A 26,156-nucleotide genomic window follows, 5' to 3' on the forward strand; every position below is an offset into this window, starting at 1 on the left:
CCTTTTGTAAACATCTAATCATTAAAGTGGAAAAATTATCAGAGAAGCAATTTCTATTCATTTAAAAAAAATATATATTATTGTACCAACTACTTCCTATTTCTTACACACACATATATACTTATATACACACACAAACACACACACACACATATATATATACTTATTTATACACATATATATTTTCATATTTGCATATATATATATATATATATATATATATATATACTTACATATATACACATACATAATAATGACACAAGTGTCACTCATTATTGGTGGTGATGGCATCATCAACACCATCATCCTATGTTTTTCCATATTAACATAAATTGAGAGGAAACAGTCACAAATTGTATTTCATTGATGTCTGACCAAATAATTCCAAGAATTATACAAAAACTCTCTGATCTAGTTACCTTGGCTAGTTTCTCATATATATATGTTAGTATGGTCATGTGGTTAAGAAACTCACCTTGAAATCATTGGTCCCACTGCACAGCACCTTAGGTAAGTGTCATCTACCATAGCCCAGTAGCCCAGGCCAACTAATGCTTTGTGACTGAATTTGGTAGACAGAAATGGTGTAGAAGCCCATTGTGTGTGTGTGCATGTGTGTATATACTCTTTGCTCTCTTTAATCTTTTACTTGTGTCAGTCATTTGACTATGGCCATGCTGGAGCACCGCCTTTAGTTGAGCAAATCGACCCCAGGATTTATTCTTTGTAATCCTAGTACTTACTCTATCGGACTCTTTTGCTGAACAGTTAAGTTACGGGGATGTAAACACACCAGCATCGGTTATCAAGCGATGTTGGAGGGGACAAACACAGACACACAAACAAACACACACACATATATATATACATATACATATATACGACGGACTTCTTTCAGTTTCCGTCTACCAAATCCACTTACAAGGCTTTGGTCGGCCCAAGGCTAGAGTAGAAGACACTTGTCCAAGGTGCCACGCAGTGGGACTGAACCCAGAACCATGTGGTCAGTAAGCAAACTACTTACCACACAGCCACTCATGCATATATACATGTATATACTTATATACTTATGTATATACTTATGTATATATATATAAATAATACAGAATGGGACAAGAACACAAAACATCCAGACAGTTAGGTGATACAAGAAAGGGACAAAACATCCAGATTATATATATAATCAAAATAAGAAACAAGGATATCCAGAGGTAATGCAGTACAATTGTTTCATGCAACTCCATTTAATTGAACAATGCAATCATTACATCAATTTAATATGCAGAGCAATCTTCAGCTGCGCAAAGACATAGAATTTAATTAAATTAGAAAAGATGGACACATTAGTATAATTATACCTAAAACCTCCAATATATATATATATATATATATATATATATATATATATATATATATATAATATCATTATTAATCAAAAGGGCAGCAAAAGAAATTTTAGAAATTTAATTTACCACCAGTGGTCCAGCGAGAATAAAAAATTAGTCAATAGACTACATATATATTATTCATTTAAAATATAGAGATGCCTATAATAGGACATCTACCCGCTAGAAAGAGCAGCAAAAAACTCTATACCACAAAAATAGGGATAATTTCGAAAGAGAATGAAAAATAAAAACATTTTTACCAGTCTATACTCTGTACCATGGTTTCAAGCTATTTAGCAAGATAAAAGTATATCTAACTCAGGAGCTTTCGTCAGCAGAGTGCCGGATTAGCATGTAAACACGAGCCAAGGAAAGAATCTGACTCCAGTTTACATGCTTAATTTCTCAAGACTTAACCACGCATGTGCGCATTAACTAATCGGCAGTAAATGTAAAATAAATGCCGATTTTATTTCAGAAATTAGCCAAAAAATATAATATCATTATTAATCAAAAGGGCAGCAAAAGAAATTTTAGAAATTTAATTTACCACCAGTGGTCCAGCGTTTACACGCTAATCCGGCACTCTGCTGACGAAAGCTCCCGATTTAGATATACTTTTATCTTGCTAAATAGCTTGAAACCATGGTACAGAGTATAGACAGGTAAAAATGTTTTTATTTTTCATTCTCTTTCGAAATTATCCCTATTTTTGTGGTATAGAGTTTTTTGCTGCTCTTTCTAGTGGGTAGATGTCCTATTATAGGCATCTCTATATTTTAAATGAATAATATATATATATATATATATATATACATATATACATATATATACATACATATATACATACACATCACACATATGATCATGTGACCCATCAGGCTATCAAATGTTGTTACACATCACTGGCCACAATGCACCTTTTTCATTGTTTTAGCATTCAAATGATACCACCCCGCTAGCTAGGCAAGTAGGCCAACCTTTCCCCACAGACTGAAAGGGGGACTGGAGCAACATGAAATGAAGTGTTTTGCTCAAGAACACAACACAGCACCCAGTCAGGAAATCGAACCCTCGATCTAGTGATCGTGATTCCAACAGCCTAACCACTAGGGCACGTGCCTTCTCACACACACACACATTACATTTCAGACAGACTCAGTGCTGAGTTGCTGAAGCAGAAATATCATTATAGCAAATATTCTGTCATACCATAGATTTACATGTCAGTTGCTTGACCGTAACCACTTGAGCGTGTCCCTTAGTGGCTGACAATATGCATCTTTGATCATGAGCAGGAGTAGTGGGGGAACATCATAGCTATGTCTTGAGAGGGATTCTTTGGGGTTTGAATAAATGTAAAAAAGCAAAGTTTGAAGAAAATATTAGCTATTTTTCATAATTTCCAGCAGTAAACAAATAGGAAATAATGTTTGCTGCCCAAAGACAAAAGTCATGTTCCACAGTGATAATATATATATAAATATATGATTAGACAAGAATATATATGTATATGATTAGAGAGGAATGAAGCTAGTACGCTCTACTGAATATGTAATGTCAGTCTACATGTGCAACACAGCGTTAGTGTATTGAGATAAGAGTTAGAGGAATTAGATGCAGAGGGAGGACTGTACTGGTTTGATCATGTGATGCATACGGATGAGGAAAGTTGCGTAAAGAAGTATTGATCACTTATTAAAGTGGATGGAACTTGTGGAGGAGCGAGACTCAGGAAAACATGGGAAGGCTGATCTCAAGACCTTATGAGCCTTATGAAGAAGACAACAAAAGACTAAGATATCTGGTGCCTTACAATACTCAAAAAGTACTGGCCATCACAGCAGAATTGATACCCTAAAATCACCTTAGTAATGCTTATCCATGAAGGGCTCTGCCCCACTCCCACTTCCATTCTCTCTTCCCCATCAGCCTTTCCCCACCATGTTTCAGTGTTTAACATCCATCACTTCTCTATCACCTGAGAGCAAAATAAGCACATACTATATTCCCCTGCTTTCTCAGTTACTTTTCTTCCCCATCCCAAACCACTTCATTTTCCCCATTATCTTCCTCCCTGTCAACTGTCTACACCAATCACCTCCTTTCTGCACCTTCTTCCCTCTCCTGGGCTGTTTCCCATCATTAACACCTCACTTATGTGCTATCACCCTCAATACCTCCACATATCTACCACAACCTACACCCACCAAACCTCTTCTAGGTTTCTCCCCATCATTTATCACTGTGGCCTCTATCCTGTCCACTCATCCAGTCCAAACGTCTGTATTGCTTCACCTGTTCTCACCAACCCCAAAGTCCCTAGGAGGTATGTCTTGACACATTTTCCTCTTCAGCTCTCTCACTATCACTCTCCTTACTTACTCTCTAATTCACTCTTCTCTGCTTTCCAACTGGTGTACCATGCATCTACAATAAAACACTTATTCTTGCCCCTCCATATGTTTAATCTCTCAAATAGAACAAAGCCACCCCACCAATACTACTCCCTCCTCTCAGTTGATGGGGGTTTTGCCTTTTTTGTCTTGCAAGGCACTTGGTGACTCTGTCAGTGCTGGTTCCACATAAATAGTTCCAGTGCTGGTACCCTGTAAAAAGTATTGGTTCTGGTACCACATAAAAGGCACCCATGCTGGTGCCATGTAAAAAGCACCTAGCACACTATGAAGCAGTTGGTGTTAGGAAGGGTATCCAACAATAGAAATGATGCCAAAACAATGCAGCCTAATGTGGCTCCTGACCTTGATAGCTTCTGTCAAACCATCCAAATGGAAACAGACATTAAATGATGATGATGATGATGATGATGATGATGATGATGATGATGATGATGATGATGATGATGAAGATGATGTATACAAACATTAAAATCATCTATGTTTTTACAAGACGACTATCAGAGCTTGTTACTGGAGAAACAGAAGAAATATATAAATACATAAATCTTCACTTATGCGATGAACAATTATCCCAGTAGAATTGAATATATATACTGATACATGCATAGATACAAGAATCAAACACCCGCTTATTGGATATTTTATATCCAAACACTCACTATTCCGCATAATTATAGTGAATGTCTTACTAACTATTGCTTAGCATAAATATTTTGTCATCAGAGTAAAGAGGATACTCCATTATCAAGCAGAGAGTCAAGTGAGGATATACTGGAATACTTTGGCGTTGCTGTCATCAGGACAAACAGAAGGATTTAGGTTTATCACTAACAAAATATTTCTCAATTAAAAAGTGCTCTTACCATCTATAGCAATCTGCTGTAGTCAAACACACCCTTTCACAACAACAGTGACATTTTACATCTAAAAGTATTGTAGCATTAAGAGAAACAGTGGACTGCTGAGGATAAGATATGCATCATTACCATATCAGATAGTAAGCTTAGATTCTACCAACACTTCCAACTGTAGCTTTCTCTTGGCTAATGTGTTATTGCTAATTAAGGCAGTGAGCTGGCAGAATCATTAGCATGCCAGACAAAATATTTAGCAGCATTTTGTTCATCTTTATGTTCTGAGTTCAGATGCTGCTGCGGTTGAATTTACTTTTCATCCTTTCAGGGGTTGATAAAATAAGTACCAGCTAAGGACTGGTGTTGATGTAATTAACTTATCACCTCTTCTGAAATAGCTGACCTTGTACCAAAATTTGAAATCATTATGTCACTGTTAAATAGTGGCGATTTTCTTGGATTTACTAGAAGTTACTTTCAATCCTTTTAATTAAAAACTCAACATTTGGGTACTGAATTTATTTTGTCTTTCTAAGGACAGAATTATCTTAACTGACACTATTATAAATACAGTATTGTCTCTATTTTTATTAGATATGCTGCCAAATTACTTTATTTTGTATACCCAGTCATTTCCTACCTTAGGATTATCATATAATATTGACTCAACAAATATCAATGGAAACACTATTGCAGTTTTTAAACAACAAATAGTTGAAGACCAGTAACAGTGATCAGGAATTCAAATTTATCAATTGCCACTACATTGTGCTTTTAAAAATGGCACATAACTCTGACTGCTTCAGTCAACTTGGTAAACATGTATAATTGAGAATTGAGTATTTGATAAAAGGAATGTGTCTGGCTGTAGAATGAGAACACACAAATATATGAGAACACACAAATATATAAGAAATTAGAATAAATAAGAATCCATTTTTCTGATGTTAGATAAATGTAGATCAACAAATGATAAGTCTTGAAATGTAAACATTCTAGATTGACGGTGAGAGTAAAACAATGAACCAAAATCCAATTATCCAAAAATTTAAATTAAAAAAAGTAAAAGGAATTCATTCATCAACTTTATTTCAGTTATGATGAGTCTTATTACACACAAGAGCATAGGGTCACAACTAAAAACTTCCAGTACATGTAGTGCTTTTGGGAACGCTAGCTAGATGGTACCACTCCTACTCTATTTATATCAGTCATAGGCAACCTATGGCATATGGAGCTTTCAACATGGCAAACCTAACAAAAAGATTACCTTTACTTATTTTTAGTAGTGTGTAGTGGTGAGCCAACAGAGTATCTTGTAGGTAGTCACTCATTGTGCAAGGAGTAGTAGTTAAAGTTTTAAACATAGTGTTATATCCTTAAAATGTTGGATTGTTATAATGCCCACTTTGGTACACAGTATACTTAGTAAAACCAGTAAAGACACAATTATATCTGACTGCCTACTATGTACTCTGGTACTTCACGTACTTCTCTTTACTTATAGTGACTAGGTTAGTCCATTTGTCATGTGGGTGTACCATTATTACTACCATTGTAGTAATAATGTGGGTGTACCATTATTTGTCATTAAACATGTGGGTGTACCACATTAAATGGCACACCCACATTAAACATGTGGGTGTACCATTATTCGTCAGGGGTGTATCATTATTACTAATCACTAATTACTACATCTTCCCTTTTAAGTTTTTCTTAGGAAGTGTCATTTTATTTATCAATAATTTTTTTTATTTACCCCACCTCCCTTTTTTGATTTTTCTTTTTTTTTCATACAATTTAATATTTTTTGCACTTGGCACATATTTTCAGGAACTCTGTATGTTTTCTTTTCCTCTCACTTGTATGCCTGGGTATAATCACTTACACTGGTGTTGGTACTTGGAACATATTGTACAACCATTCCATTGGTTCCTCCAACTTCTTTGATTTGCTTTTCACGAATCTCTTTTACAGTTTGCTCCTGTATCTCTTTTGTTTGCCATTTCTACTTTTTACCCAATACATCATTTTACCTATGCATTTGGTAATTACACCATCCTCCCAACTCTGCTTTCTATTCTTGTATGCCCTCATATACACCTTTTCATCAACTTTTGCAATTCGAGCAAGCCTGCCAACAAATTTTCCAAAAGATTTTTTTGTAAAATTTGTACATCAACTTTGTGAGTTTATTAACTCCTCTTCAAGTTTCTATTAACTCTACATGAATTGGTTTATCTTTGTTGAGTTTATTATTTCCTTGTCAAGTTTATTAATTCCTCGTGAGTTGTTTAAATCCTCATTGAGTTTATTAATTCCTCGTGAGTTGTTTAAATCCTTGTCACCACTGTTGTAATCCTTAAAATGTTGGATTGTTATAACACCCACTTCAGTCACAGTATATTCAGGAAAACCAGTAAAGACATGATTATCTCTGACTGCCTACTATGTACTCTGGTAAATTACGTACTTCTCTTTACTTATAGTGACTAGGTTATTCCATTTGTCACATGGGAGGGGTGTACCATTATTACTAATTCCCTACAACAGGCAAGAAGGATACAGTGGCTAATATGCTACAGAACACACTGTCTGAATAAAATATGAGATGGCCATATCTGAAATGTCTTTAATCAGAGCTCTGCTCAATCTTAGTTGAGCTGGGCCTAAACAAACAACTAATGAGTTGCAGTTGTTCCTTCATTTTCTCTACCTGTCATGAAGGTTCTGCAAGAGATGATTGGTGCTACCCTTTCTCTGTGATTGAGATATAAAAATCCCCTTTTTAGTAAAGAAACCGTGAACCATTTTTCTTGCTTCAGCCAACCCAACTAGAAATCCATTTAATAGCTATGATTGCTATTAAGTATTAGATCCAATATAAACCTGTACTTGAAAATTGTCAAGCTTCTGGTATGTCTAAAAATTATTCGTAAAGTTTAAAAACAATAGAATACTTTCATGTTTAGAGTTAAAAGATATCATTTAATTATTTACACCCATACTACATTTCAGTCATTTTAATCTTCAGTCATCATTAAGTGCCTTTTTTTTCTGCATTTGTATGTAGTTCCAGATGGGATTTGAACTAAGAACGCTTATTTCTAATTTAAGAGTCATAAAGTTCTTATCCATTAGTTTACTGATGCATGTACTCATGTGGACAAAAATGTCATCAACCCCAATTTAGAAATAAGAAATCCTAATTTAAATCCAGGCTGTGCTTTTACATATTCAATAATAAGGTCCCTAAAGACAATTAAAGATCAAACCAAATGAAATTTAATGCAAATGTGAAAAGTGGAAAATCTTTTCATCTCCAAACATGAATTTAATAATTTTAAAAATCATAATTTTATCAATAACTTACCTCAGACATTTAAACATTTAATAAAATTGAAGTTTCCAGATTTATATGGTACATATAAAACCAATAACTGTCACTTCCACAGACTCCAATTGCATCACTAACATAAACTATTATTGTGTCATATCTATTATTGTGTCATATCTACATGTTAGAACTGTGTTGCTTCTACACACTAAAGTTAAGTCATTTCCATATACTGTCTTTCTGTCATTTCCATATACTAAAATCACATCATTTTAAAACTCTATAATTGAGTCAGTTCCTATGCTAGTCATTTTAATGATGTGCTCCTTCCATGGTCAAAAGCTATGCCATTTCCACACACTATTGTTTGGTTCTCATTGGCTTTAATTTTGTCATTTCCATGAGCTCTAATGCTATCTCTTCTGCAGAAGTTATGTCAAATCTGCTGGTTATAGTTTTGTCATTTCATTCTGTTATTTCCACAGGGTATATTTGAATCACTTCTACTTCTACAAATCAATATTAAATGGCTGACATGCAGTTAAACAATCTTCAACATATATAAAAATAAAAGCATACAAAAGCATTGAAAAGTCTTTGCTTTCCATTGAACGGAAATAAAATTCTTTTGTTGCTAAGATCAGTAAAAAATCCTCTAAAATTTCTGCTAGCATGGCTATTATAACTGAACTGGATTCAAAAATGAAATCTCTTAAGTGTTATCTGTTGAAAAAGCATTTTAGTAACCATAGAGAGTGTTGCTAGGAGAAGAAATCAGAATGCTAAAAGAAACTAAAATATTTTCAAGATTCCATTCCTGACACAGCAATTAATTATCTATGAAAATACTTTGTAGGGTTTTTTTTAAAGTTTTTGAATCTCTGAACATTGAGAAACACTGAAAACCAATAATAAATTACACTTTGTTGGTATACTATACATTAATCCAATTTAATTACATTAAATTTATTCAAGATCATGTTAGCCAAGTAGGGACAGAAGGGGATAAAAGGCAAAGTTCATACAGGCAGGATATAAATTCAAAAGATAAAGAATCAAAATACCAGTGCTTTACTATTTCTGTTATTTTGTTGGAAAAACAAAGCAAAAAAAAAAAACTACAAAAATAATAATTGCTTCTAATTTAAGCACAAGACTAGTAATTTTGAGGAGAAGGGCTAGCCAATTAAATTGACCCTAATGCTTGATTGCTATTTTATCTTATTGACCTCCAGAAGGGTGAAAAACAAAGCTGACCTTGGGAGGGTTTGAACTCAGAACATAAAGAGCCATACAAAAACCATAAGGCATTTTGTCCAGTGCCCCAAATATTCATCAATAATGACAAAAGTGACAATGGATTCTGTTTTAGGCACAACCCAACAATTTGAGAGTAGAGGTTAGTTATTATCATTGATCTTAGTACTTGACTTGTACCTTATTTCACTGACTCCAAAAGGATGAAAGGCATTGTTGACCTCGATGGAATTTGAACTCAGAACATAAAGTGATAGACCAAATGCTGCAAGGCACTTTTTCTGGTGCTCTAATGATTTCACTAGTTTACCACCTTTAATAATTATAATAGTAATAATAATAACAGTTTCAAATTTTGGCACATGGCCAGCAGATTTGGGAAGGGGTTAAGTAGATTACCTTGACCCCCAGTGTTCAACTGACCCTGAACGGATGAAAAGTAAAGTGGACTTTGAGTTCTAAAACTGGCAGAAGGCCTGAAATTTTGGTGGAGAGGGAGTTAGTTGATCATATTGGCCTCAGATCTTGACTTGTACTTTATTTGATCAAACTCAGAGAAATCAAAGGCAATTCAGTAGAATTTGAATTCAGAAAAACCAGAAGAAAAAATTGCAAGGCATTGTAGCACTAATGCTTTTTCCCTGGCTCTCATGGCTTCTGATCTTAACTGATAGGAAGTGTTATCATGTCTACAGCAAATATTCTGTTTAATCCGACAAATTTGCTTGTCAGTTGTTTTACTTTAACCAATTGAGCATGTCCCTTGGTGGCTGATGATATGTGCATCTCTGATCTCATGGGCAGAAATAGTGGGAGAACATCAGAACTATGTGGTGAGAGGAATTCTTTGGAGTTTGAATAATTCACCTCTGGAAATGTGGCTGTTTCATTCAACATTCTTAAATAACCCTTATTCAAAGACCTTTTGAGAGAGATGGGCTATTCAACCTGAAGAAAATTCTAACAGGGCCCCAACTGCAAGGTCATGCATTGTTTATCTTGATATGAGTTCACCATGCCATGTGCATATGGTTGTGATGCATGTGCTTAGTGGACCCTTATCAGACAGGTAGTCATGATGGGTATACTGGGCATCGTATATCTTATCCCAGTGTCACTTTGATGGCATGCACTACTCTCTCACTCAATAATAATGATGGCTTCAAATTTTGGCACAAAGCCTACAAGTTTTAGAGGTGAAGGTGAATCAATTACATTGACACCAATGTTCAACTGGTACTTATTTTATCAACCTCAAAAGAATGAAAGGCAAAGTCAACCTCAGTAGAATTTGAACTTAGAATGTAAAGATCAATGAACTGCTGCTAAGCATTTTGTCCAGTACACTAATGGTTCAGCCAGCTCACCACCTTAATAATAATAATGATGATGAATATGATGATGATGATGATGATGACAATGACGATGATGATGACGATGATGATGAAGAAGATGATGATGAGGGACTCTCCTGTCGAAGACAACATATAAATGTTCAGCTTTTGCAAAATGACCTGCACAAATGACTTGTTTATAGTCCATCAAAAAGGTGAATGGTGTACCTTGTGTCAGGTGTCAAAGTGATCACAGAGCAATGTGAGTTGAAGTGTTTTGCTCTAGAACACAATGCATCACCTGGTCTAGGAATTGAAACCACGATCTCACAATTGTGAGTGTAACACCCAAACCACTAAGCCATGTATTCTCATGCATGACCTAGTAGATAGGATGGTATAATAATAATAATAATAATAATAATAATAATAATAATAATAATAATAATAATAATAATAATAATGATAAGAATAATGATAATAATATTAATAATAATAATAATAAAAGTGGCTCATATTTTGGCACAAGGTCAGCAATTTTGGAGACGAGGATAAGTCAATTATATTGACCCCAGTACTCAACTGGTACTTATTTTACTGACCCTGAAAGGATAAAAGGCAAAGTGGACCTTGGTGGAATTTGAACTCAGGACAAGAAGCCAGATGAAATGCCGCTAAGCATTTTGCCTGGCATGCTAATGATTCTGTCAGCTCACCAGTATAATAATAATAATAATGATAATAACTGGAAACTGTGCCAGAAATGGGGATTTGAAGCTGGAAACACATGGTACAATCATCAGGTTGAAAGAGCACTGGAGTCGGAGAAATGTAAGATTTTGTGGGATTTTCCTATTCAAACAGATAAGAAATTAGGGAATAATAGGCCAGGCATAACGATTGTTGATAAGGAAAAGTGAAGTTGCTTACTTATTGACCCATTTAATTCCAGGATTGTAAAGAAAGAGGAAGAAAAACAAAAAAAGTACAGTTCCTTAAAGTTTGAAATAGGAAGAATTTGGAACATGTGAACAATAAAGGTTGTGCCTATAATAATTGGTGTATTGGGAACAGTAAGCCAAGATATAGACAAATGGCAAAAGGAGATTGAAATAAATGGCCTGGTAGAGCTCCTACAGAAAGTTTTTCTGTTAGGGACAACAAGGATTACCAGGGGGGTTCTAAGCACTTGAAAGACTGCTGAAAACTTGTGGATACCTAAGGTTACAGGTAGTAACCTGCTATCCACATAATTCCTACCAGGAATAAGACCGAACCTGTGTCAAACCAAAATAATAGTAACAATAATAAATAATAATAATAATAATAATAATGATAATAATAATAATAATAATAATAATAATAATAATAATAATAATAATAATAGTTTCTGGTTTAGGCACAAGGCCAGTAATTTTCAAGGGATTCAGGTTAGTTGATGCCTTTGGTCCAAATACTTGAATGGTGGGAAAAAAAAAGGGAAAGTTGACCTCAGTGGTTTGAAGTCAGAATATAAAGAGCCAGAAAAAATACCTGAAGGTGTTTTATCTGACACTCAAATGATTCTGCCAATTGAAATTGCTTGTTATTAAATAGAGATGCTACATATATATATTCTTTTATTGTTTTACGTGTTTCTGTTATTAGACTATGGCAATGCTGGGACACAGCCTTGAAGAATTTTAGTTAAATGAATTTACCTCACGACTTAGTTTTTAAGCCTGGTACATATCCTATTGGTCTCTTTTACTGAACTGATAATTTACAGGGACATAAACACGCCAACACTGGTTATAAAGAAACATGAAATTTACCTTTTTCAGCTTTCTTCTTGAATAATAAAGATACAATGGGCATATGTGAATGCAGTTCCACTTCAGTTCGCATCTAGATGACTCCATGAAAATATTATGATTAACCAGATCTTTGTTGCTTTTCCATTGAATTCTCTGCAAATAAATCAGAAATAAAATGGAGAGGTTTTAGACTTGTCTTCCTTCCAAGAAACAACAACAGTTTTAAATATACAGTACAGAATAAGGTTTCAAAACAAACTGATGCAACAAAAGAATTCCTACAATAATTCTGTAACAAGTGATGTTGATATTTACTTTCAATTGTTGCAATGGAGTCGATGGTAACACGGTTTCAATTTCTATTTAGAAGCAGTTTCACTTAAAAAAAAAAGAAGTAAAAATATCACATTTTATCTTGTCTTGCTTATAAATTTAGAGCTTTATAAATTTAGAGCTTCATATCCGAGTAAAATATTATTTTAATTTGGTGTATGTTTTGTTGATGTTTGAACTCAAGCCATTCCTAACCAAGTAGACCTATAAATTGTCTAGCTGGTGTAGCGAGCAGAACACCTAATTAGATTCTGCAGAATCTAATTTAACTTCTCATATTTTCAAGTTCAAATCATAACACTGACAACTTGATTGTAATCAAATATCCAAAGAGACAACTTTTTCACCCTCAGGTCATACATTAACACACCAATATTTAAGCATTGACAATTAGTAAGACATCTTGGAAGAATTCACTTTTAAAATAGTTAAACAATATGCTATGTAATTTGATCAACAATTGGATACATTTAACAATTACAACAGCCGAATACATAAGGTAAGGTTAATTCATGTCTTGTAAATATTCAATAAGAAAGAGTTAAGACTATGGTTTCAAGGAAACTGATAAGGATCTGTGTTGGTAACAATTAAGAGTTTGCAGAATATTGATAAACAATATCACATTGACTTGGTCACTCTGCTTGCACAATTGTAATATGCATTGGAGTACTGTGTACATATTTCAGATGGTGCTTTCTTTCTCTCTCCCTGTCTCTCTACACACACACATACACATGCATGCATGCAAACATACACGTGCACACACACACACACAATATATCACGTACAAAAATAAGTTAGCTAGCTAATTGGTGAAAATTCACTCACCAACATGTTACATTCCCTAGCTCACAGACATAGCCATTTCTTCTCTTACTGCTCTACTGCTATTATCATTAAAACTTCTGTTTCTCTGAACCCCATAGCTGCATAACCTCACTCTACTCATTACCATTGCAGGGAGCTCACATTAAATACATGTCCAATTTCTTTTTTCCAGAATGCAACTCTCAAGAATTCAATCCTACTATCATTTTTACAAAGTTTCAAGCTGAAAATAACAACTACATTAATCTCACCAGTCTGGGAGCATAGACAAAGATCATGAGCACTGTCTCTTTTTCACCTCCATTGTCCAAGTAGTGATTAAATAAAAAATAAACAAATACTGATGATGATGATGATGATGATGATGATGATGATGATGATGATGATTATGATGATGACAAAAATGACAAAGATGATGATAGTGACTGAATGGAGCAGATAAGTCTCTTCTAGACCTAGGGTAACGTGGTGGTGGAATAATACTGTAGACAGAGCCATTAGAGCAAAGAAGCAGGCCTGGAAATCCAGGAAGAGTAGAGGTAGCAAGGAACTATACCAGATAGCCAGAAGGGAGGCTAGGAGACAGGTGTATATAGCCAAGAGAGAAGCAGAAAAGAAGTTTGCTAATGTTCAGCAACGTGAAGACCAAAGAACTGAAGTATTTTGGATTGCAACACTGTGTGAGAGAAAATTGTGATGTCATGGGGCAGAAATGTGTCCACGTGGATGATGGTGCACTTGCATTTAATGATTCTGCAAAGAAAGAAGCTTGGAGATGCTATTATGAAAGATTGCTGAATGTGGAAAATAAATGGGAGGAGAAGGGCTTGCCACATGTTGATCCAATTGAGGGACCACTACCCAAATCGACAGTACCATGGTAGATAAAGCAATTAAGGATATGAAGACAGGGAAAGCACCCCACCTACCAGAAATCACTGCTGAGATGCTTAAAATATCTGGTGGTGTGGGTTATGGTCTAGTTACCCATATTGTAAATCAGGTAGTTCATAAAGGAGTCATACCCAATGACTGGTGTAGCAGCACCATAGTCAACTACTACAAAAGTAAAGGTGATGCTTTAAATAGAAATAACTACAAGGGTATCAAATTGCTGGATCAGGTGATGAAGGTCATGGAGAGGGTCATAGTCCAACTAATTAGGGAGAGAGTTAACCTGGATGAGATGCAGTTTTGTTTTGTTCCAGGTAGAACCACCACTGACGCTATATTTCTGGTAAGGCAACTTCAGGAGAAATACTTTGCCAAAGATAAACCACTGTATTTGGACTTTGTTGACTTGGAGAAAGCCTTTGACAAGGTCCCCCGATCCCTTATCTTGTGGGCAATGCGGAAACTAGGGATAGGCGAGTGGTTGGTAAGAGCTGTACAGGTCCTGTACAGGGATACTGTCAGTAAGCTAAGGGTTGGCAATGAGTATAGTGAAGAATTCCAGGTACAAGTAGGGGTCCACCAAGGATCAGTCCTCAGCCCCCTCTAATTCATCATAGTCCTCCAGGTAATAACAGAGGAATTCAAGACAGGCTGCCCCTGGGAGCTCCTCTATGCTGATGACCTTGCTCTAATAGAGGATGAGGTGGTGAAGTACGACCTTCAAACGTTGGCCCTCACAGAGCCAATGACAAAAGACTGAGACCTTTGGAGATATTTTGTGATTGAGAAGACCTGGCAATAAAGTGAGATCACAGCTGTGGCCGATACCAATGTTGCATAATAAGCCCATTTAAAAGTACCCTTGAATCGTTGGGCAATACGCTGTGCTTAAGAAGACCTGTTGAGTCAAGTGAAATTGAATCATGGCCAATGACCCAACAAGTAAAGCAATATCACAGCCATGGCCTATACCAGTGTCGCATAACCAGCCCATTTAAAAGTAACCTTGAATCGTCGGGCAATACACTGCACTTGAGAAGACCACTTGAGTCAAGTAAAATCAATCAAGAATCGAATTGAAATCGAAATCAAAATGGAAATTGTAGTTGTGGCCGATGCCAGTGCTGCCTGACTGGTATCCATGCTGGTGGCAAGTAATAAGCACCACTCAAGTGTGGGTTGATGCCAGTGTTGCTTGACTGGCTCCCCTTGCTGGTGGCATGTAAAAAACACATCCGAATGTGCCCGATACCAGTCTCCCTAACTGACTCCTGTGCTGGTAGCACATAAAAAAGCACCATCTGATTGTGGTCGATGCCAGTACCACCTGACTGGCTCCCATGGCGGTGGCATGTAAAAAGCACCCACTACATTCTAGGAGTGGTTGGCATTAGGAAGGGCATCCAGCCATAGAAACCTTGCCAGATCAGATTGGAGCCTGCATGAAAAACGGACGCTAAATGATGATGATAATGACAATGTTGTGACTAGTTCAAACTGTTATAAAGAATTGCTGAAAAGCTTGAATAAACCCCTACCCTGCAATACGAACAATTAAAGCAGTCTTTTCAAAATAAATTGAAGCCAGCCATGCTAAAAACCTCATTGCACAGTAAAGAATGCAGCCATGTTTCAGTGACTGTAACAAAATCAGGATCAATACTTTTAATGTAAGAATCAAAAAGGTGGATCATGTTGCATAAACTTCAGGCATTTAAAGGCAGTAATTCATAACAGGATCTAAGCCTATCATGATTCATTGGGCATGACAGATTATTCTCATTTAGTTTATCGATCTGCATTGCTGTCCATTGTTAGTTTGATATCTTCGGACTAGCTTTTTACTAGACTTGACAAATTTCCAGATTTGTCCATCACCATGTAGACTAAAATTCTCATGTAGTGCTCAGCCATGATTCAAAGAAGTTACAATACATAACTTCAAGCATGTATCAAATGGGAAAACAGGATGATTTCGATAAACAATTCAATTTTCTCACCTAGCTTTATGAGAGACTAAACAACATGCATATACTTCAGTAAAATTCAAGAAGGTCGATTTGACTAGCCTGCATTTGGAACCCAGTCAACCAAGGCAGCAAACATGTTTTGGAAGAATATAAAGTTCTTGGATGAGGTTTTAGCAAATATCTATAAATCAATCATATCTTTAGATACATTGATGGCAATTACATCATGCATAACAGATGCAGTATTTTTCTTGATGCTTCTCGATTTGTCTATAGCTACAGGCAGATTTGCATGAGGGTGGACTAAAAAGTTAATAGGTTGGCAATGAAGGAGTGTGAAATTTTGCGTGCATTAATTTCAATTCTTATTATGAATAACTGCATTGTTTCTTTCCAGGTAAACTCATATTTGACTGTTCAAAGAAGACCTAAAAGTAACTAGTAGTGACTTCTCTGGAAAATGGACAAAATTCAGCATCATGGTGTTATCAAGTACCTGCAGAAAAATGGTTTAGCCCCCAAGGACATTCATACTGATGAGGTTGCTACATTAGGGGATGATGCTCCAGCTTTATCAACAGTACAAAAACGGGCAGCTGAATTTAGGAGGGGAATGGATAGTCTTGAAGATGACCCAAGGTCTACATGTCTTGCAATTGCCACCACTGAGGAAAACATTGATCATATTCACCACATGGTGATGGATGACAGGCGATTGACTATAAATCAAATAGATCAAATGCTGTTAGCATATCCCATGAGAGAGTTGAGAATATTCAGCACAATGAACTTGGCATGACAAACATTTCTGCTTGGTGGGCGCTGCATCTTCTCACATCCGATCAAAAGTGCTCCATGCTGATCACATCAAGGGAAAATCTGATATTGTTTAAGGCAGATCCAGCTGGCTTCCTTGAATGTTTCCCTCCCAAGATGAGTGTTCGGCTCATCACTTTGAGTCAGAGACAAAGAGACAATCTATGCAGTGGAAACACCCCTCCTTATCTATTCCAAAGAAGGTCAAAGTCATTTCATCTGCAAGGAAGGTGACAGCCCCAATTTTTTTTTATGCAAGAGGAATTGTGTTTATTGACCATCTTCAAATGGTCCACACCATCAATGGAAAGTACTATGCCAACTTGTTGAGGCAATTATGAAAAGCTATCATGACCAAATGCTCAGGAAAACTGACGAAAGGGATCTTGTTTCATCAGAACAATACTCCAGCACACAAGTCCTGCCTTTCAATGGCTGCAGTGCATGACTGTGGCTTTGAACTGGTTGATCACCATCCTTATACTCCTGATTTGGCCTCAGCTGACTATTATTTGTTCCCCAACACTTGGCTGGGAATCAGTATTGCAGTGATGATGATGTCATATCTGCTGGTGATGACTTTTTTTGATCAACAAGACGAAAGTTTCTTCAGTAATGGGATCCAAGTACTACAACGCTGATAGAAGAAGTGTGTGGACCATGAGGGGTACTATAATGAAAAATAAACCTCATTTGGTCACTTTCTAAGAGAGTATCTTGGTCAGCCTATGAACTTGGTCAGCTAACAATCATAAAGAGGACATTGTGAAAAAAAAACCAACTCTTCTAACCCAAATGTGTTATGGTTCATCAAAAAACCCTTTAAGTGAGCTTGATGTTTATTTTACAAGAAATAAAAGGCACAAAAGGTAGACTGCTAGCTTAAAAGCCATGTAATATTTTTATGCTTCTCAGTTATACAAGAACAAAAAGAACATCATTCCTTTTATCCTTTCTAAGGTGATGAAAAAAGAACCATATGTGACTAAAAATGATGTATGACACTATGCCAAAGTTGTGGCAATGTACCAATGTTGGAAATTTATATCACTGCAGATGAATAAAATTGATCAAAAGGTTATTTATAACATAATTGTATTTATACTAGTTTATAATGTGGTAATTAAAATTTTGTTTTATTAATTTCTTTTATTACCATAAGAATTTAAATGAATCAAGTCATAAAATATGCATAGAATTTAGCCAGAAAATCAATTAGAATATCCATTTTATTGCTAAATTAAGTTTTCTTTTTCCAAATGAACACACATTATTTCACATGGATGAAGTTTTGAACTGTTACAATTACAGAGTGAAGAGATACACAAAAGTTAGATGAAGCAACAGTAAAATCACACTCTTTTTAGAATTTAAATATTAACAAGGGTAAATCATTAATTATTTGCAACGTCTTTGTAATCTTTTCTGATTGGAAAGAAAATTAGTTGTACATCCATCATTAAAGTGTCCTCCCTATAGTCATTACAGTACAAGTCTGGATACCAGATGTTTATTAAGTTCATTATTTTGTTAATGATGGCAAAATCAGCCATAAATGATTTTATAGTAAAAAACCACAACTAATTTGAATATTATCTGCCAATTGATTAATAATTACCCAGCTATTCAACAAAACCACATCACAAAGTTGTTTAGTGTTATCATCAACACAGGACATGTTTGGGTGCTCAGCTTCTTCTTGATGTGTAATACTTATGTAGCCATTCTTGAATTTTTCAGTCCATTCATTAACAGTCCGCAGTAGAAATATATTGTTCCCATACCATGTTGAATGGCTTTTGATATACTTTCAACCTTCAGAAAATGGACCACTGAGCACTGCTCTTCATTTAAAAAAAACAAAAAGAAAACAAAAAAAAAAACAGAAGTGAAGTAGTCATGGTTAATGTCACATCAATGAGAACTTAATTGATACTTCAAGTTCAAACCTGTGGCATAGTAACTGGATAGAGACCACATCTAGTGATGCATGAACAACTAATTACCCCCTTAAGTGGGAAAAAAAATTATAAGCACATTGCAGATAATTAAATATTCTCTCTTGTAAATTTGGTCTTCTATAAAGATTTACAACATAATCTTTCTTATAAGAATTCCATCAGAGAAGCAAATGTTACAAATATGTTTCATCCATTTGTTGAGTCAACAACAGTATCTTACTCACCTCTAGCAAAATGATGAATCTCTAGTTTTCGAAAGAAAATTTTAAAATTTGTTTACTGTTGAAATGTTCAAATACATGCTTTGTTCCAAAAAAATAGAAACTCTTGACCAGTCTGTCACTCACTGAACACTTTCTAAGATGATAAGTATCATGAACTTATAACTGGAGACTGACCTCATATAATAAGCCCACTCAATGCACTAATCTTTTCTTGTCCTGTCACTCCTACTGAATCACACATCTCAATTCCTACAACTAATGTTTCTCCAACCCTCCTTCTGTTTCACTGGAACACTACACAATCCTCACCAACACTAATCAGCAATAAACCAAACATTAATGAACTTTAGTTCCTTATTTCCAGCCTAAAAAGATCTCCACACATTGTTTCCTTCCTCTGGTACCCATATTGGTGAAAATGTAAAGCAGTTGTCACTAAGACTTGCTATTTAGCAGCTTGCATTAGGACAAACATTCAATTCTAGGAACATTTTCTCTAACAAGTCACATGAAAATGTTTCAAATTGCAATCCCTTTCAATCTCTTTAAACAGGATAAGGACCAATGATGAAAGAATATGCACAACATGTCTTAAGTTATATACTCCCTTTCGGAAAGAAGAGAATGTCAGAAAACACTCATAGTAAAAAAATTTAAAAATAAATAGATAAAAGGAGTATAAAACTGGTAAAAACAAAAAGGTAATGTACTTTCATTTTCCCTGATCAGAAATATCCATCAATGGGTTAAAGGAACAAGAAATAAATATTACGATGTTTATTTCTTGTCATATAGCACTGACAGCATAAATGAAGTGAATAACAAACTGTAGGAATGAAAACCATACTGTAGACTCAGTTTGCTGGACAGGAGCTTACCTCTTATTCTATATCACTCATCATACAACTGACAAAATATATAATCAAATAAGTTAATAATTAATTTCAATTAATTTTACATCCTTTCATATGAAGAATCATAATATTTAAATATTCATGATCACTGAAATACTATCAAGAAATAATGAAGCAACCAAGCAGACAGGTATGGAAAAATAATTATGAAGTAGAGATGCTTGTAACTATAGCAATAACCTATAAAGAACAAAGTGTGTGATGAAGCATACTTAATAACCTGGGATCCATAATTACACTTAAATATAATTAATTATGCATAATCTGTTTTGATTCAGGAGATATAGAAGGAAGAAGAGAGAGAGAGGTAGACATAGAGTTCTAATATATGAACAGTAAATCCAAGTTTACAATAACAAATGTATTGAAATTATATTAAATAAGGAGTCTGTAGATTAACTTTGATAATTTACTTTGGAAAATTGATTAGTTCCCTTACCTGCTTCCACCCTTACTAATTAACTAAAGGTTTTAATAAAAATGCTCTATTTCATAAGGGACCCCAAATGTACTGGACACAAGAAAATGGGATGTTCATATTTCTGAAGGTGTTATCAACTTCAGGAACAAGAATGTAAAATCATGAATTCGGTTCACCAATAATTCATAAACATGAATTCGGTTCACCAATAATTAAACAGTTCACTATTACCACTTTATTTAATTACAACTTCACAAGCCAAAGTGGGAAATTCTGCAATCACTTTATTTCTAAGAACTAGCAGACAAGTCTCTCTTAAACTTTCTTTACTCCCTTAAAATAAATAAAGGACATACTGAATAATGGGGTTCAGGGACTCTGTGCCTGAAAAAATATGGGATGGTCAAGACAGGAATGCCTTTGATCGTAACTCTGCTTGATTAGAGATGATCTGAGATCAAACAATAGCATCTACATTACAACTTCAGAATTGTGTATAATCTTAGTGCATTTATGGCAGTGTGGTTAAGAAGCTTCTTTTGTAATCACATGGTTTCAAGTTCAATCCTCCAGTGTAGCACCCATCTTGGGCAAGTGTCTTCTGCTATATCCCCAAACCAACCGATACTTTGTATATAAATCTCATTGACAGAAACTGTGAGGAAGCTTGTGCATGTATGTATGTATATATATATATATATATATATATATATATATATATATATATATATATAATATATATATATATATATATATATATATATATATATATATATATATATATATATGAAATGCACCATTTTGAGCGTGACCGTTGCCAGTGCCGCCTGGCTGGCCTTCGTGGGATTTTCGAGTGAGATCATTGCCAGTGCCCCTGGACTGGCTCTTGTGCGGGTGACACATGAAATGCACCATTTTGAGCGTGACCGTTGCCAGTGCCGCTTGGCTGGCCTTCGTGGGATTTTCGAGCAAGATCGTTGCCAGTGCCCCTGGACTGGCTCTTGTGCGGGTGACACATGAAATGCACCATTTTGAGCGTGACCGTTGCCAGTGCCACCTGGCTGGCTTTCGTGCGGGTGACACGTAAAAGCACCCACTACACTCTCTGAGTGGTTGGCGTTAGGAAGGGCATCCAGCTGTAGAAACTCTGCCAAATCAGATTGGAGCCTGGTGTAGCCATCTGATTTCACCAGTCCTCAGTCAAATCGTCCGACCCATGCTAGCATGGAAAGCAGACATTAAAAGATGATGATGATGATATATATAATATATATTTATATATAGTATATATATATAGTATATATATATATATATTTTTTTTTTTTAAGTTTCAGCTTAGAGCTGCAGCCATGCTGATGCACCACCATGTTGCTACACTGTTATTACAGGGAGCCTCTTACAATATGTGGCACTTGGTGAAGAATGGAGTTTGATTTAGCAACCCTCATTTGCAACTCCTGCCGCGAGGTAGGTTCATCTGGGACTCTCGATAGGAAGAGGTCCAGCTTTGATTTAAAAACTCCTACATCTACTTTGTGCAGATTCTTCAGGCTCTTTGGGAGAATATTAAAAAGCTGTAGGCCCCTGAATCCCAAGCTGTTGCAGTAACTGGTCCTGAAGCGTGATGGCATTGCTGGGATCTTTGGCACTATGCAGTGTCGTCCCGTTCTGGCATTGGTGTAGCTTTCAATGCCAAAATTTGGCACAATTCCTTCCAGGATCTTCCAGATGTATATTACTGCATACCTCTCCCACCTTCTCTCCAGGGAGTAGAGTCTTAGCTGTTTCAGCCTTTCCCAGTAGCTGAGCAGTTGCAAAGAGACAATCTTCTTTGTGAATCTCCTCTGGATTGCTTCAAGGTCTGCTGTTAATTTCAGACTGGTGGGTGACCACAGCTGTGAGCAGTAATCCAGGCGGCTGAGGACGAATGTCCTCCAGAGGATCATCATGCTTTCCTTATCTCTGGTTCTGAATGTTCTCAGGATCCATCCAGCCAATCGTCTGCACTTTGTTGCCATTCTGGTAATGTGCACTTGGAAAGAGGTATCATCACTCATGTCGATACCCAGGTCTCTCACTGATTTAGGCTCTGGGATTGAGATTCCCTGTGGACCAGTGTACTCTGTAAGTTTCATATTCAGTTTTGGACGTTGGTAGCGCAGGGCTTGGAATTTTTCAGCATTAAACTGCATATTATTGTCCTCAGCCCATCTGTAAACTGAGTCCAATTCCTGCTGCAGGTGTGCAACATCACTGGAGTTCTGTATTTTCTGCGAGACTTTTGTATCGTCTAGGATCAGTGAGGTACTGAATGAGCAATTCAAAAGTGTCTTCACCACTCCATTGGAGCACAGACAAGTGAACAAACCAGTGGACTTCTTTGCTACCTCCCCTATAACCAGTGAGGCAGTTACGATGGAATACATCAACATTAGCGAAGAAGATGTACTACTAGCTATACATGAAGTGGACACAAACTCAACTGCTGGCCCTGATGGTTTCCCAGCAATCCTCTCTGAGTGGTTGGCGTTAGGAAGGGCATCCAGCTGTAGAAACTCTGCCAAATCAGACTGGAGCCTGGTGTTGCCATCCGGTTTCACCAGTCCTCAGTCAAATCGTCCAACCCATGCTAGCATGGAAAGCGGACGTTAAACGATGATGATGATGATGATGATGCGTAGCTTGCAAGAGTGGCTATCCGGGCACTTGAAGGCATATCTGAGAGAGCGACTATAAAAAGCAATGGTCCCAAGACAGTGCCCTGTGGAACACCACTCATTATTTGTGTTTTCATAGAGGTGGCTCCATTAGCCACTACTGCCTGACTTCTATCTTTCAGAAAGTCATGTAACCACTCTCCAAGTTTTCCAGCTATGCCAAGATCACGCAGTTTGTGGCATATCACACCATGATCCACTTTGTCAAAAGCTTTTGCAAAATCAAGGTATATTACGTCCACATTTGAGTCGTTGAGTAACTGCCTCAACACCCAGTCGTAATGTTGTAAGAGCTGGGTCAGGCAGCTCCTACCTGGTAGAAAGCCATGTTGGGTATCACTCAGCAATTTATTTTCTTCAAGGAATGCGATTAGTTTTCCTCTGATTATCCTTTCCATGACTTTGCTGATGTGTGAAGTCAGAGAGATAGGCCTATAGTTTTTGGCATCTGCTCTGCTTCCCCCTTTATGGATTGGGCATATTATTCCCTCCTTCAGCTTGCCTGGCAGTCTTCCGTTTTCAAGAAAGCTCTGGAAGAGGATCTGGAGGGGTTTTGCCAGGGCATGCTTACACGATTTAAGGAGGATTGCTGGGAAACCATCAGGGCCAGCAGTTGAGTTTGTGTCCACTTCATGTATAGCTAGTAGTACATCTTCTTCGCTAATGTTGATGTATTCCATCGTAACTGCCTCACTGGTTATAGGGGAGGTAGCAAAGAAGTCCACTGGTTTGTTCACTTGTCTGTGCTCCAATGGAGTGGTGAAGACACTTTTGAATTGCTCATTCAGTACCTCACTGATCCTAGTTGGACTGTCTGTGAGGGAGCCATCCTTTTCGAAGAGGGGTCCAATCTTGCAGCGTACTGAGGCTGTTTCTTTTGCGTAATGAAAGAAGGCCTTTGGGTTTGACTTAATGTTTTTTATAACCCAGGCTTCTTTGTCTGCTCTCTCCTTCACATAGGATTGTTGCAGCCTTTTTTCGATCTCCATCAGTGTCGTTTTTAGGCGGGACCTTTGGCCATTCTTGGGATGCTGGTTGAGTCGATTTGCAACTTTTGTCCGTCGTCTCGTGAGGATCTTCCTCTCCCTTGGAATCTTGTTCCTATTTGTTTTGGCCTTGTGCTCTGGGACATATTTCTGGTTTATGGCTTGCACAGTAGACATGAAACATTCTAGTTTCATGTCAATGTCTGGTGTGGAGAGACATTTTGGCCAATCCTCTCTGAGGATCTCTTTCTGAATCGATTTCCAGTCCGCTTTGTGGAAGTTCAGATTGGAGAGATTTTGGGTGCTTCCTTTAGGCTGTATGTCTCTGGTTTCTTTTGGCCCAAACATAGACAGCTCTATTATGTTGTGATCCGAAACTAATGTCGGCGTCACTTTCACATCATGAATGATGTCCGTATTGTTCGTGAAGCAGAGATCTAGAATGTTATTCGCTCTAGTTGGTCTGAGAACAGTTTGCTCCATGAATAGGGCATTGGTGAGGTTGAGCAGGCATTCCACCTGTGCTTGCTTGCGATAAGTCATTCCTGAGAGTATGAGACCTTCGGGCCATTTGACGTTGGGGAAGTTGAAATCACCCATAAGAAATATGGTCACATGGTGTTCCAGTTTCATGAGGATTTCTTTAATTCTAGTGAGGCAATCTTCAAATTTGCCTATGTGGTTTGGAGCATCCGGTGGGCAATATGTATTGCATATGACTATATTATGTTGTCTTATGTATACAACTAGGGTGTCGCATACCGAATTTGAGTATGACAGTAAGACCTGGGGTGTGAGGTCGTCACGGATGTATACAGCAACTCCACCATGGCTCCTTTCCCTTCTGTCTGTTCGCTACACCAGGCTCCAATCTGATTTGGCAGAGTTTCCACAACTGGATGCCCTTCCTAACGCCAGCCACTCCAAGAACGTAGTGGGTGCTTTTACGTGCCACTGGCACGAAAGCCAGTCAAGTGGTACTGGCAACAGCCACGCTCGAAATGGTGTATTTTACGTGCCACCTGCGCAGGAGCCAGTCCAGCGGTACTGGTAACGATCACACTCAAATGGTGCTATTTACATGCCACTGGCACGGAAGCCAGACAGCTGGTGCCCTTCAATTCTAGTCCTTGCTTTCACACCTGAAACTTCTCCTCTAGTTCTGATAGTGACTCAGCAATTAGTGCAAGGTCATCAGCATAGAGGAGCGCCCAAGGGCATCCTGTCTTGAATTCCTCTGTTAATGCCTGGAGGACTATGATAAATAGGAGGGGGCTGAGGACAGAACCTTGATGGACTCCTACCTCTACCCGGAATTCTTCACTGTACTCGTTGCCAACCCTCACCTTACTGACAGTGTCTCTGTACATAGCTCGTACAGCTCTCACTAACCATTCTTCTATCCCTAGTTTCCTCATTGACCATCAGATAAGGGATCAGGGGACCCTGTCAAAGGCTTTCTCCATGTCAACGAAAGCTAGGTACAGAGGTTTATCCTTGGCTAGGTATTTTTCCTGCAGCTGTCTTACCAGAAATATAGCATCAGTGGTGCTTTTCCCATGGCACGAACCCAAACTGCATCTCATCTAAACTGACTCGCTCCCTAATTAGTTGGGCTATGACCCTCTCTGTGGCTTTCATTACCTGATCTAACAACTTGTAATAGCAGCAATAATAAGGATAATAAGGAAATAGATAACATA

General features: G+C 37.0%; 1 protein-coding gene across 5 annotated transcripts in view; it reads right to left on the reverse strand.

Moving 5' to 3' along the window:
• LOC106876239 (transmembrane protein 117) overlaps positions 1 to 26,156 on the reverse strand; it is a 117,709-nt gene that overhangs the window by 16,016 nt on the left and 75,537 nt on the right. For 3 of the 5 annotated variants that reach the window (XM_089352662.1, XM_089352663.1, XM_089352658.1), the window contains one exon: positions 12,405 to 12,539. The gene's annotated coding sequence lies outside the window, so the exon portion shown is untranslated. Of the gene's footprint in view, positions 1 to 8,035; positions 8,700 to 12,404; positions 12,540 to 12,701; positions 12,768 to 26,156 lie in introns of those variants that run through there. The other 2 variants (XM_089352659.1, XM_089352661.1) reach the window with 2 other exon arrangements.

Source organism: Octopus bimaculoides, chromosome 5 (genome assembly GCF_046866305.1).
Source record: "Octopus bimaculoides isolate indiv1 chromosome 5, ASM4686630v1, whole genome shotgun sequence".
In the NCBI taxonomy this organism is placed as follows: Eukaryota; Metazoa; Mollusca; class Cephalopoda; order Octopoda; family Octopodidae; genus Octopus; species Octopus bimaculoides.